The following is a 13,763-nucleotide window of genomic DNA, read 5'->3' as shown; positions in this document are numbered from 1 at the left end:
GTGCTCGTACGTCTCTCTAGACCTGCCATGTGGTGGCGCTCGGTCTGCGATCACACAGTGGCGACACGCGGGTCCGACATGTACTAATGGACCGCGGCCGATTTAAAGCTACCACCTAGCAAGTGTGGTGTCTGGCGGTGACACCACAATTACCAATGATCTTCTTCAGACCCTTCAATACTTTGGCCTTAGTCTCCTGTCCACACTGTGTTCTTTTTCTGAGAGCAACTATAGTTTCAGAGTGAGACATCACATCCTGTTCAAATGTGTCAGCAGATTTTTCTGAATTGCCAGAAAGCAATGCTGGCACATATTCATTGTCTGCACTAGAGGGCAAGGAACACTGTTCACTCTGCTGGACAGAACCAGGCAATGATTTGGCACATGCATGTATATGCTTACAAATTTTAACATTTAAAATGTTGTCTAAACAGCTAGCTGCATTTATACGAATGCACACATATGTTGCAGACGTTACACTTAAGTGAACATTTTCTTTAGCATATCAGTTCTGAATATTTTACAACATACACTTCACAACCAGTGAAAGAAAGCACTTCCCACAACCCTTCACCCCTGCATAAAATCATCCCATTTGTTATCTCTGAGCTACCGTTGTGGCTTGTTTTCACTCTTGACGCCCTAGAGCATTGTTTACGTTATGAGAGCTTCACTAAGCCCTCGTATACGTTGTCTCTCACTAAACATAACAAAGCGTTTAATAACTTGTCCAGCCTTCTGCACTTTTCCCCTTCTAGGTAACTGTACTTCATTACTTTATGTAGGGATTCCAAGTAATTCTATTAATGCCCAATCGGTGCCTAAAGCAATACGTCCACTTTTCCACTCGCTGGCAGCACATCTTAAAAAAGTACCTGCCAAATTCTGCAGTATCTGGATCATTCAATAAGTCTTCCAGCACTTTCTCCAGTCTACAACTAAAAACATCTATATCCATTTCAGTCTGAAGTTGCTTTAGTGAACTAAACACTGCTGATTTTTTATCGCTACCCCCAGCAATTCTTAAATTCTGAGACCAGTTCCGTTGTATATGCCAAGAACACAGGAACTGGTTTGGCACAGGTCCCATTACTGCTGACCATGCATTATAAAATGCTGGTGCATCGTCAGACATAAACACATTGGTCTTTACAGTGCCCACCCTTTCTCTCGCACATTTGAAATAAAAAGACAGTAAGCACATGTCTCCCCTATTTGAAAAACAAAAATGAAACTGTCATTCCAGTACCATATCTATCAACAACGACAATAGTAAAAAGTTGAAAATCGTATGCAGTCATACCATGAGTGCCATCCAAACATATTTTATCTTCTCCCTACTTTAGAAGTTGTTCAGCCTGAAAGTCTGTCATTATAATAAGAATGAAGTCTTCATCTTGAAAATTAGGATCCACTTCTTTTTGCTGCTTGAAATACAGTACTGGATTGTCACTTTGTCTCTTTATTTCTTGAACCCACAATTTCACAATCACTGCATCATTTTCATGCTTCTTCGTTGCATAACCAATATCAAAATCCCTTTTTATGTTATGCAAATCTTTTTTCGCAAGGAGATGGATTCTCTCCACACTTGCAGCGATTGGTGCACTTCGCGCATCTTGTAGATTAGATTAGATTAGATTTACTTTCATTCCAATTGATCCGTAGTCAGGAGGTCCTCCAGGATGTGGAACATGTCAGAAAAACAACAATACATGACAAATATTTACAACTAAAACAAATAAGCTAATGTACCATTCCACAGGTCCCAAGTGGAATGATCTTCATTTTTTAATGAACACTAAGAGTCATTTTACAAATACTAATGCACTGAATTTAAAATAAAAAAGTTTTTTATTTATTTATAAGGTAATAAACATGTAATACAACTACTGTAATACTTATTTACAATGAACACATTACTGCACTGAAATGGTGCAGAAGTTAGATTATACTTACATACACACACACACAAATTTTCAATGAACACATTACTGCACTGAAATTGTGCAGAAGTTATGTTGTACTTATATACAAATCAGTTGGTTTTACTAAGAAATTCATCAAGGAGTAGAAGGAGTTGGTCACCAATAAATCCTTTAGGCTTCTCTTAAACTGAATTTCATTGGTTGTAGAACTCGTCCAACAGGAACACCCTGTGACAGCTGTCCTGAAAAAAGAAAAAAAGGAAATAAACATGAAGCACATTGATAGGCCCTACATGTCTGATCACACAAATAAATTTGATAATTTCATGTTTCATGTACATAAGTGTCACATTATCCATTTTACCTGCCAACTCTGCCCTCTCGTTCCTATGCAGAAATGTTCTTCCAACATCTTGCGTGTGTCCCATATGTTTTGGAAAAAATTTTAAGCAGCATTTGTCGTCTGTTATTGTCACTTGCATGTTGGATGGACAAGTACTACCTATTTTATTCGTGCCCATACTTTTGACAAACCTGGCACCTGTTCCTTTAGCACTGAAATTGAAAGAGCGATGGCAGTGGTAATATCGGGCACGTTTTTCTAGTCGCTTCTGCTCCTAACAATTCATTACATAACGAACATGGTTTACTTGTTTGTAAGAAACTTTCCACTCTTCAAAGTCTGAAAAAAATGTTAAGGCACTACTTTTAAGTCATGTACTTGGGACCAACAAAATTTACTAAAACGTAACTAACACAATAAATATAAAAAACAAACCTGCAATACAACCAAATTCTATCTCTTGGCACTCAAAACTAACATCATGGTTCTCTTGAATGTGTGTTCTCAGTGTGTCATAGGTAAGAAACGAGAGAGAGCACTGTGGGCAACTAATGCGGCATTTCCGACTGTTTTCCTCCGACTTCATGTCATGCACAGTTATTTGATACCGTTTTAAAGAACTGCATCTCATAAACGCAACTCCGCACTGGGGACATGATTCACTGCCTTTTCCTTTTTTCGATACATGGATGTCAAGTTCGTAAACTTTCCTCATATGTGCGTACAGATTCTTTCGCATTTTAAACTCTGAACTGCATTCCTCACACTTATAAAGCGTTTCGTGGGAACCACTCATGTTTAGCAAAACAAACTAAACAATAACAAGAAACGATAACAAAACGGAAGAGCAGCAACGAAATAACAAGAAGCAGCAACAAACAACGATAGCAGTTAAATGGAACACAAGGCAAACATCAACATGGATGGCGTCTTTGAACAGGATGACTTGTCACGTGAAACGAACTTCCGGTCAGTAAACGTCAAAACTGAGACACTTCCCGGCGGCAGCTATGAAATGTTTATCAACCGGTTTCAAGGAAACTATTCAGTAGAAAAATTTGATTCTGCCGCATGTTACAGCCTGATATCTTCTCTCGATAAAGGACCGAATTTCTTTCGTTATTCGTCGTGGTTACTTGCTGTATCGCATTTACGTAAACCATCACACGAAATTTTAATGAGTGTGCAGACGTAAAAACGCATTGTGTGGACTTTGCGTATAGTTCATTTTAGGTAATACATTATTGCGTGTGAAATTTAGTCAACAAATCGAAATTGTTTTTAAAGCTGAGAGCAGAACGATAGCTGTCACCGTTCTCGAGATATTGAATGATATGTCGGCGGATGGGCTGTGCGGTGACCGCGCGCGAGTCGCACGCGACGCGACCGATGCTTCGTCCTGCTCGACGTAAGCCATGTGGTTGTATCAGCCGCAAATTTCGTAAACGGTTCAAGAAATCGAAACGTGTTTTTTCGCAAATGATAACTTGTAAAGAGACATGTATTTCGTTGCATGATAAATATCCAAAATCTATTGATTATTTCCTTTCGTAAGTAACAAACGTTTTTTCCTTGTTCCAGTGTACGTTATTTGTTAAAGACTCATTTCGCCTTTTACTTTAAGGCATCCTTGGTGGAATCTAGAATGATCCAATTTTGTTTTGATATGTGATACTTGCAGATTATAAAAAAATTCACATCTTTTTTTTTTTTACGTGATATGTGATTACTTGCAGTTAATCGAGTTTTTTGTGGACATCTGCGTTTCCCCTCACCTGGTCAATGCTGGAGGTTGAAATAAAACTTAACTTATGGAACATAAGCACATTTTCATGTTCACTCTTTTTTTCTTCTGTCACTAGCTGGAAACAATTTAGCGAAAACTCTGATTTAAAGTTGTAACTACAGTGTGTTCACCTCATGTCTCTTACTGCTTGGTTTGATTATGTACCTGTTGCCAACCTAAAGAATTATATGCTGAAAATTAACCTTTGTTTATTTCTATTCTCCTTATATCTGTATGTGTCTGTGGCTAGTCGATGATAGTTACAGGAAGTTAAAGTGAATGCGGAAGTTGTCAGACGGTGGTTGAAACGTTTGGTGTTCAGCTGATTTCAGTTTTGGTTTCAATGTTTTGTGAAGGACTTCATGTAAGAGTAAACTCACTGCTTACATTAATAGATAAAATAGTAGAATGACGTTTCAACACATGATTATTATCAGAATACTAGCACCCAACCCCTTTGTCCTCACTCGAATCAGCTGGACACGAAAACTTTCAGCTACCCTCTGGCATATATTACATTCACATTCAATTTCCTCAACTCAGCCTGACTAACTACACGCACACATAAACGGATATAAAGAAAACAGACTTTAGTTTTCAGCATATGCTTCGTTAGGTTGGCAATGTGTACATAAACAAACCAAATAAGAAGAGACATAAATTGAACACACAGTAGTTCGACTCTAAATCAGTTTTTGGTAAAATATTCGCAGCCAGTGACAGAAGAATAATTGTGTTACACATTAATTAGCGCACAGAACATAAAAATTGTGAAGGAAAAAAGTTTGTAACGTGAAATTAATGTGCTTACGTCTCGTAAGTGATTTTTTAGTGCAATCTACAGCCTGCGACCAAAAGAGAGGAAACGCAGACGCCAGCTAAAAATTCGATTAACTGTCAGTAATCCCTTATTCACTTAAAAAAAGACCTGAACTGTTTCATAATCTACAAGTAACACAAAGGTTCCACTGGAAGTGCCTTAAAGTAAAAGGCGAAAAGCGTATAGAACAAATAAAATACGTCACAGGAAGAAAACGGCGTTTGTTATTTACGAAACGAGTATTCCTGTGCTTGCTGCAGGTGATGGCCACGTAAACAAATTTCTTATTTATTATTTCGTTTTGCCTTAAGATATTTTATTTACAACGTTTAGAATACTTCATAATTACATGTAAAAACACCTGATTGTCAATTACTCTTTCCAGCATCGCTAAAACTTTCTTTACAGTCAGATGTATATTGTTTTACCGAAAGATTTTACATCCCTGATCGAATCTTTGTGTCAAACACCTTGGCATAAAGTACCAAATGTAATATTATGTGAATCGTTTTCAATATCCATGAAGTCTCACTGATCACCGTCTCGCAAGTAGTTATGAAGGATCAGTCATAATAATTGCTTTCACAGTTACCACTTTAGGCGTTATAATCCAATTGCCGATTCCATATTTGGTTGCCAAAATACAGTATTTACTTTTTGATTAACCTGCTTTCCCCGACAAAAACGGCAATTAAAAATAGTTTCATACGACGCTCGTGCACCCTTTAATATGCCTGAGTATGGTCACGTGATATCTGAACTCAGCGGAAAAGCCTCCACTGCACAAAAAACGTATGGTCGCATTTGTAAACGAGCATTACGATACATTTGCCACACAGTCTGAGAACTGCCAGTGCATTCGAAAGTCATGGATAATACATAACCGGTCACTGGTTGTTGTTTCATGAAGGAAAACACGGTTTATGGAAAATGCTACAAATGGCAGAATGGCCATAACAGTAATTAAACTTAATCATTTGCTGACAGTCGCCATAAGAAAACTGCATTCAAGTTGTAACTTTTCCCTAACATAAGGCTGTTTGCAGAGACTAATAGAGATGTATACACAAATACATCACACACATATGTGCTAGAGGCTGCAGTAAAGAAATATTGTGGCAATAAATACACAACTGACCTACCTAATGAAAAATGATGTTATTTGCTGTTGGACTGCAGTAACAAGAAATACAACAATTCGTTTGTGTGTTGGTACAGTGTTCCACAGTATTCTATCCTCTGCATGCCTCTTCGTCTATACATAACTACTGCATCCTACATCCATTCTAAACTGCTTACCGTTGTCAAGCCTTGGTCTCACTCTACCATTTAGCCTCCATTATCAGACTGACAATTCTTTAATGCTTCATAGTATGTCCTATTAAATAACCCTTCTTGTAGTCAAGTTGTGCCTCTCTTTAATTCAGTACCTCTTCTTTAGTTACACGATCTTCATATCTAATCTACAATATTCTTATTTTTCACCACGTTTTGAAAGCCTCCATCGTCTTCTTGACAGAACTGTTCATCGTCCACGTTTCACTTCTATTGAAGGCTACACTCCACACAAATACCTTTGTGAAATAGTACCCAACCATTAAAATCTATATTCGATGGGAACAAATTTTTGTTTTTCAGAAACGCTTTTCTTGCTATTGACAGTCTTCATTTGATATCCTCTCTACTTCTGCCTTCTCAACTACTGCTTCCCTTTCAAGTCACTGAAGTTTTAGAAATGCAGTTTGGTTTCTGTACAAGTTGTAGATAATCTTGTGTCCATGTGTCTTATAGATGATACCTCCAGAGCTTCAAAGAATGTTTTTCAATTAACATTGTCAAAACCTTTCTCTAAACATGCAAATGCTATAAACACAGTTTTGCCGGTGTTCAATCTGGCTACTTAGCTAAGTGGTAGGATCAGTATTGCCTTGCGTGTTCATACATTTCACAGGGATCTAACATTGTGCTCATGTTAGTTTGTATAACCCCTCCTACTCTCCTCTCTACAAGTTCCTTCCACCACTTTATAGCCTTCTCTCATTTGCTTGGTTCTGGCTTGCCAAATGAGTTCTTGATAGTTTCTTCTCCTTTGAGCATTAAAGGCCTTAAAAAGCCTGCGGCACACGGACTGGGCAGCCGAACGTTGAGCGTTGAGTGTGCAGAGTTTCTGACGTCATAGCCTGGCGAGTCTTTCCGAACCTGCAGAGCATGTCAGATCTTCTGAAAGTGCGTCTGAACGTTAACCAATGAGACGGCACATGCATGCCACCTCCCTTCGGTGCAGAGTTGTGAGGTGCCACATTGGCTTTCAGTTGAAGCCCGTATGCATATATGCCGTTTCTGAACACCAGAAAACTAAGGAGAACTCGAAAACCCGCTGTTAATTGTACACTTCGTTGTAATAAAATGACGAGGAACGTGATATTCGCGGTAAAAGAATTATTGTAACTTGCGTATTATGAGAATAGGCTATGCCATTTGAAGGAAGCGGCATGTTGAAGATCCATTAAAACGCATTGTTCTTCGTACAATTTGTTATAATTAAATTTCAGTTAATAATATAGCTCCGATAAAAGCTTTCAGGACATAGTAAAAAGCTAGATAGGCTGGTTGAAGATTCGTGGTCACTTTTGATCCTTTAAGACCCCTTTCCTTCCTTGGTTCTGAGAGAGCGGGAATGGGGCATTGTGACCAGGCCTCGGAAGGCGATCCCTGCCCTCCCCTCTTACCCCCGACTCTCTCTCGGGCTAAAAAAAAAAAAAAAACCGCAATGAATAGCTTTGTTGTTTGATTATAAAATATTATGAAATGTTTTTTCTATTCTTCTCGTTTTTAATAGGTTTTGATACTTTGTTATTAGTTTAATATAAGTATATACTGTAATATTCGACAACATGTAAATCTATGTGTGCTCTTTTTGAGGAGTGAAATTGCTCGATTGGCTCAATCTTCAGGACACCTTCTACTACTTGCAGTAAGATATTTTGCCCTTTTTTCTTGTAAGTTTTGTAATTCACATGTTGTAGAGATTCTGCTACTGAGTAGGAACAGCGATTAAGTAAGAATGACCTTAGGGTTTTACTAAAAAGTGAGACCGACGAAATAATTTTTATTTTATGTGGAGAACAATTGTAAATTTGAATCGCACTATTGACAATTGAACTTTTATAAGCTGATGTCCTTGTTGACTGGAGATGGTACATTCCTTTTTGGCTTAAAATATTATCACGGATATTAAAGTTTTCGTTTACGTACACTACAGGCAGAGCAACCTGACTAGCATATGGACAGGAGACGAAAGTACGTTTTAATAGAGCTAATATAGGAATTGTACGCCCGTAGGTTTCAGAAACAGTGTGATTTACGAGCCAGGTACAGCTGACAACTGCCGCTGGAGCGCATTGCAATCGTGTGTACCACGTTCGGGCCTATGTACCGTATGCACTAGTCGCATCGTTTCTGAGTGTTCAGTAGCATGTTGAAATCGACACGCTCAACGTTGACGTTCGACAACACAGTCCATGTGCCGACGGCTTAATGCTCCTAATGACAATGTGGTGGCACTCCTTTGTCTAGACGAAGCCCGGTTTTGCATACAGCATCAAAATAGACATATCCATGTGTAGAGGCTCTGGAAAGAACGAACGTTGCCAGATTGCACTCATCACCTTCATACGGGCCCAGCACCTGGCGTGACGGTATTGGATTCCATTAAGTACACATCAAGATCACCTTTAGTTCGCATTGCCGTTAATTTGGACAACAGCCGTTAAATTTCTGATGTGTTGAGGTCGGTAGTCGAAGTGTCCGTGACTACGTTCAACAATGTCATGAAAGACTCAAAAAACGGTCCAAATGGCTCTGAGTACTATGCGACTTAACTGCTGAGGTCATCAGTCGCCTAGAACTTAGAACTAATTAAACCTAACTAACCTAAGGACATCACACACATCCATGCCCGAGGCAGGAGTCGAACCTGCGACCGTAGCGGTCACGCGGTTCCAGACTGAAGTGCCTTTAACCGCACGGCCACACCGGCCGGCCATGAAAGACTGCTCCAGGCCTATGCTGTCAAGAACTTGAACTACCACAGTACACAAGGCTAGCACATTCCCCAGATCTCCCACCCACTAGAAGCATCTGATCACGGGTTGGCGAGAGACTGATATATCTCCACTCGCCAGTCACTACAGTTGATGAATTCTGACACAGAGGTGAAGGAGCATAGAACGTAAAACAAAAGAAGCCACGATAACCTGGAATGGAATCACATCTGCACTCTCTTTCCAAAAGAGGTACAGATCAGTTAAAAATGAATGTGGTATCATCGGAATATGTGCTACGAAGAGGATTAACGTAATGGGAATGTTATAAAAGAAATCCATCTGGGCGATGTCGCTGTAGAAATCTGATGCGATAAGGACATCTATTATTTCCGAATTGTTTTTGGCTATAGAGCATGGGATTTAAGAATATTATCGTTTTGATAGGAAAGCAGTACTTCTGTGTAATGGAGGTAAATGATGTATTGAAGAGAGTGAACCTAGTGTGTTTTGGTGTACGAAAGTGATGGGTGAATGAGGTTCTTAAGTTGAAATACGCAAGTAAAGATTCCTTATGTATAGTGATCACTTAGATTTGGTACAGTAGGGCAGACGTTTATAGGGCGTCTCCAGATGACGGGACAGCAGTTTGCGGTGCTGTTATCTTGTTACTATTTGTTCAAGCTCCACCCATGTTATGATGCCAAAGTATTCTTTGAGGGCTCTTTCTAATGAGAAGTGGCATATAGTTAAGTTGGGATGTTTTAACTGCATATTACTATTAATTTAGCTCAAAATATCGAAATATACTTCACATATTTTGAAGATGAAAAATATGAACGGAAAGGTAGCACATAACAATTACGACAATTCAATGATTTTGGCTGAATACTTCAAACAATTGTTAAATAGTGTGGAACCTGAATATTATATGGAATTTGGCCCTTACCTGAGAAATAAAACGCATCTGGAAAAGTTATACTCCTTGTCCAGACATAGCACAAGCAGAAGAATCTTATTGACTTTTGGAATACTGTGGAATTGCCAGAGGAATAGAGTGTTTCAATAAGCCATTCACTACACAAGAAAGGGCATGGATCAGATCCTAATAATTATAGAGGTTTATCCTTGTTGATACTACATACAAAATTTTCTCTAAGGTTCTGCATTTCAGAATTTATGAAGAGCTTGACGGGGAATTTTATGAATATGAAGAATGTTTTCGTCAGGGACGAAGCTCGCCTGATCAAATTATTAGTCTTAAATTGATGATGAAACATCATTGGGTCATAAACAAGAATCTAGTGGGCACCGTTGTCGATTTTTAAAAAGCTTGATAGTATCCATTGTGAATCTCTACTGTCTATCCTTACAGAATTTGGTTTATATGAAAAACTTTTCAGCCTCATTGCAGTCATCTTTCGAAATACTAAACCTAGAGTAAGGTTCAGAAACGAATTCCCTGAATCTTTTCAGATTCGAACTGGGCTTCAAGAAGGTGATGGACTATCTTCATTACTGTTTAATTATGTGCTGGAGAAAATCATATGGCAATCGGAGAAGATATGTCATAGTATTGGGACAAAGCCAGTTCTACCCCACTATCCATTGTTGCCAGATCCATTGCTGCAGTTTGGAAACTCTCCACAACACTGCCAAACTCTTCTAGTTTCCTTATGTTGTCAGTGTGTTTTATTTAAAAATAATTCAGTGTTATGCTATCTGCGGCAAGAATATGATTTACATAGTGTGATGTCTGGTTTCTGTGAGAGGTCGTGTATCAGAGCGTCTTAATGCCAGTTTAGAATCTGACATAGAGGTCGAAGTCGTGTCAGAAAACAGAAATGTTTGGCAGTGTACAAACAACATTAGAAAACAGTGTTACAAACAACTAAACAGGGCCACTGTGGGCGTTTCTTGCGATTTACAGTATAGTACGTGAGGTACCATCATTCTCCTAGAGTAGAGGTGATGAAACTTTAAACTACCTTCTGTAGTGTATCAATAAGTGTTTATTTAATTTTGTTGGACACAGGGAGCAGTAGCAGCAGCAGTTTGAGGGGTACATTCAGTCAGGAGCGAAGTATGCCGTTAGGAATGCCTGGAGGGCTGCACACTGTGCTATTCTGGGAAGCATTGCGAGATCTCTCCCTCCCTCCCTCTCTCTCTCTCTCTCTTTCTCTCTCTCTGTCTCACTCTTTCTGCACTGGACCCCCAACGCAGCTTTGCGTCATCGCGCGAGTAATGGCGTCTATGTGAGTTCTATGTCGGATGAAGTTATTTGAGCTTCTATAGTTGTTAATTTTTGTCTGCTGGGGGGTAGAGAATAAGGACGATAGCATGTTGGGCTTATAGATTTAAATGGATGTGGATCTGTAGTACTTGTATAGAGTTTGGGAACGCTTCACAATGCGCACATTTCCGCCGAATGGTCAAAACACTGTCCTGTGGCAGTAACTCAGTTCGCTCTGTTTCTAGACGGGTTGCAGAAGGCGGTGGATATGACTTTGTCCGACTTCTGCTCAGTTCCGACTTAAAATGGCATGATCACATGCGCAAAGCTGTAGAAATGGAAGCAGTTGCAAGATGTGTACGGACTAACAAAGACTATGTTGGATTTTGCACTGTAGCAAATAGGTTCGAGAAAGCTGACTCATTTCGAGATATGATTTACTTGTTGTTGTGATCCTTCTCAATCAGTCATCGCCTTTAACTCAATGGATATATAACGGAACCTCTGACATGGTATCGATACAGAATACGTTACACATACTGAATAAATATCTAGCGGCGTGAGGGAGTTGCAAATACCGGTCACATACCGCGTTCCTTAACCGAATGACTTTCAAAATACACCGATTTTATCACGAGGTTGCATAGTGGGCTACGTGTTGGTCTGATAATACACATTCCTACGATTACTGGCTCGGTATTTGTCTCAACAAAAAACGACCTCATTCAGAGGTAATGTCGTACCTAGATTTATAAAGCAAGTATATAACTTTTAACATGGATACTAGTGCACACCCGTAGAACGAGGAGCGCTTGTGAGAGAAACATGCCATAGTTGCTGGGATCGAGATTTTTTGTTTAACATGTGCTCGATTACGTCTATGACATGGTGGTATGACTCGCAGGATGAATGTAAGAGACATGCACACGCATTGTTGATTTTCGGTCAGTATTATTTGGTGTCATATGCATCCAGTTATTGAGGATGTAATACTATATTTAGTATTAGTTCCGGGAGTGTGATATGTTCGCATTTGAGCATCAGGTTTATTAAGTATATCTGTTTGTGTAAAGGAACTGTCTATGTGCTGTTGTAGGGAGGGTATGGATGTGACTTGGGGTACCGTGATATCGAAGGGTAGAGTATGTCAAGTCATAAGAATGGTAGTGACATTTCAATTTCCAGAGCCACTGCCGACAGCAGGGTGTATTTCCAATACTTCGGCCATTGCCTAATACACTTCAATTGAGACTGCGATCGTAAGATTTAATTCTAAATATAATGATAGAAGATATATGTAGTGGACTGTTAAGGCAGCCAGTCCACAGTGAAGTAGCCGAAAGGGCACGCGTCAACTCACGCCGTCTGGCGTTAAGTCTGGAACAGGATTCGTATTGAATGTGATAAAGAAAAGAACGTAGCTACTAGAACACTTAACTTTTATATTGTCCTTTGGTATACAGCATTCTGGATGATACAAGTGAGACTCTATCTTGAGGTACATGCAACGTTACAAATGGTTAATGGCGCCTTGCTAGGTCATAGCCATTAACTTAGCTGAAGGCTATTCTAACTGTCTCTCGGCAAATGAGGGAAAGGCTTCGATCAGTGTAGTCGCTAGCAATGTCGTCGTACAACTGGGGCGAGTGCTAGTCAGTCTCTCGAGACCTGCCTTGTGGTGGCGCTCGGTCCGCGATCCTGACAGTGGCGACACGCGGGTCCGACATGTACTAATGGACCGCGGCCGATTTAAGCTACCACCTAGCAAGTGTGGTGTCTGGTGGTGACACCACATTCCTCCCCCACAAATCGGCGAACGGTCGTGTGATAAGGCTTCCGCCCACCATGGGGAGGACCCCATGTTGACGTATGCGATGAGGTGGGGAGCCTAACAACAGGCGAGGCTGTGCCACCCATACCCTGCCATTCGGTCCGAGGGGAGCTAGGAAACGCCTGAAAACCTAGTCCAGGGTGCACGTCAACATGCGGTGTATGCGCCCGTAGAGAGACAGCAGGGGTGGAAGGGTCGACCTCCATTGCGTCGGGGTACCCGACGCGCGAAGACGCCATGTGGTCCGGAGCGGGCAAGAGTTCCATGGCGGAGGACAGCTGGTCACGGGAAGCGGTCGGCGGCACGTGACCCAGAGAGGCACGTGGCGGTTGCAGCAAAGCGTCCACAGCGGGCGGCGCCGGCGGGAGAACAGGCGGCGGCGGTGGCAGCGGCGCGTCGCCATGGGGCAAAATGGAAGGCATCGTCGGTAACACCTGGGAATGAGGCGAGCCAGTAGATGGGTCCCCAGGGCGCTGACCGGATGGCACCGTCGCTGAAAGCAGACGGGGAGCGGCAGAACCCAGGCGACGGCAGAGGCGCAGCTGATTGAGATGCCGACGCACCTCACCAGAGGCCCCCAAAACCAAATACATTGCGCGGCCGAGGCAGCGAAGAATGCGCCCTGCGAGCCAACGCCGTGAACCGCGAAAGTTGCGATAGAAGACAACGTCGCCAGGAGCAAAAGCAGGAGTTTGCCGCTGCACAGGAACCTGATGCTGTGGATGCAGCAAAGACATCAAGGTTCGATGAGGACGACCGTGGAGCAACGCAGCCGGCGA

Source organism: Schistocerca nitens, chromosome 3 (assembly GCF_023898315.1).
Source record: "Schistocerca nitens isolate TAMUIC-IGC-003100 chromosome 3, iqSchNite1.1, whole genome shotgun sequence".
In the NCBI taxonomy this organism is placed as follows: domain Eukaryota; kingdom Metazoa; phylum Arthropoda; class Insecta; order Orthoptera; family Acrididae; genus Schistocerca; species Schistocerca nitens.
The sequence above is the reverse complement of the archived record's forward strand: the minus strand, read 5'-3'. Positions refer to the sequence as shown.